This window comes from Mugil cephalus, chromosome 5 (assembly GCF_022458985.1).
Source record: "Mugil cephalus isolate CIBA_MC_2020 chromosome 5, CIBA_Mcephalus_1.1, whole genome shotgun sequence".
NCBI lineage: Eukaryota > Metazoa > Chordata > Actinopteri > Mugiliformes > Mugilidae > Mugil > Mugil cephalus.
In genome coordinates, this window is record NC_061774.1 from 5,630,541 (window position 1) to 5,632,115 (window position 1,575).

The following is a 1,575-nucleotide window of genomic DNA, read 5'->3' on the forward strand; positions in this document are numbered from 1 at the left end:
AATTATTTCTCCCTTTTTGCTGGTACTCATGACAGTAAAACTATAGGCAACTTGAATGGTAGCCCCGACACCTAGCTCTTATTGGTCAGGCTAGTCAAGTCTACTTAAAACTATTTTATGTCCGTAGGGCTTTCAGCCTAGCCTTTGAATTATAACCTGGCACATACCAAGTGCACAGATCCATTAGGGGTAAGCCACCACAACTGACGGGACTCAACTTCGGACCCAGCTGCAGGAAGCCGCTCTGACTGGCGATTCCGGGGGACATGAGGAAGCGGGGCAGACGTCAGAATTAAGGGTGGTTAGAAGTCAGGCGAGTTACCCCGAGGTAATACTCTGCTGACGTGAAGCTGTAACCCTATATAAACGGAGAAGCTGTCTTACCTGTACCTGTGAGATCTAACACAGTCCATCGCCGAGTTGTTGATCCCAATTTAAAAGTCAAATTAATGTGCTTGTTTTTATTCATATGTAGCGACAAAAAGCAGCTCTTCACCAGCCAGACGAGACGATATGAGCCAACAGTTAAAGACTCTTTCTTCTTTCTTCCTCTTGTTGGTTTCCCTCCAGTGAAATGCTGCGTAGCAGCATAGTTCAGATCATCTTCAGCCTGTACAGAGAGTAAAGCGCTCATATACTGTATACGAACTTACTTATTGCTTCTGCTGGGGATCATGTTAAAACACTGACAAATCACATGATTTGGTGTCACTACTTAAATTATCATTAACCGGTTGTCTCAAGTTATCTTGTGAAGAGTGACTTTCTGGGCCTAATGATGAATAAGACACACATGAAACATATAACCACATAGAAATGTGTCTGCTGATAGATAATTTAAGTTTATCATTCAGTAAACAGAACTTACTTTCGTATACTTTCGTATAAATTAAGGAATAGTTCATCACAAGTCAGATAAGTAACATTTAGTCCACAATTTGAGCATGAATCATTACAGATCTAGTTAACATGTTTTATGTTATATCACTTACATCCTAGATGAAGGAGAAGCAAAGTAACCCAGAGCAGAACCATCTTGTCACTGTCAGTAACACTTTCTATGAAGGTTGTATTTATAATGCACTATGAATGCACTCATAATATTTTATAAGGTGCCTATAAAGCATTATAATGGTCATTATTACCATCTATACATATTCACAAGTCGTCATAACCAACTTCATGATGCATTATGACAACTGGTTATGAATGATTGTAATTTTAATCTGAATAGTGCATTATAAATATGTCAATATCTGCCTAGTCACTGTTATAAACAGCTATGTCCTATCATAAGTGCTATTTGTCAGCGCTAAGTAAAGTGACAAGAATATGACACTATTATTAACAGATATAAGTTACTATGAGTAATTAAAAGGTGCAATAAACTAAGTCCTGAGTCTGGCATCTTTACCCCATATGCACAATATTATAAATGACTATGTTAATATCATAGGTGTTATTTGTCAGCTTTAAGTAAAGTAGAGCAAATGAGATGTTGTGGATATAAGACTATTATAAACAAATATGAGGCACAATGAAATGAGAGCCTGGACAGTAAAGACAAAAGGAATG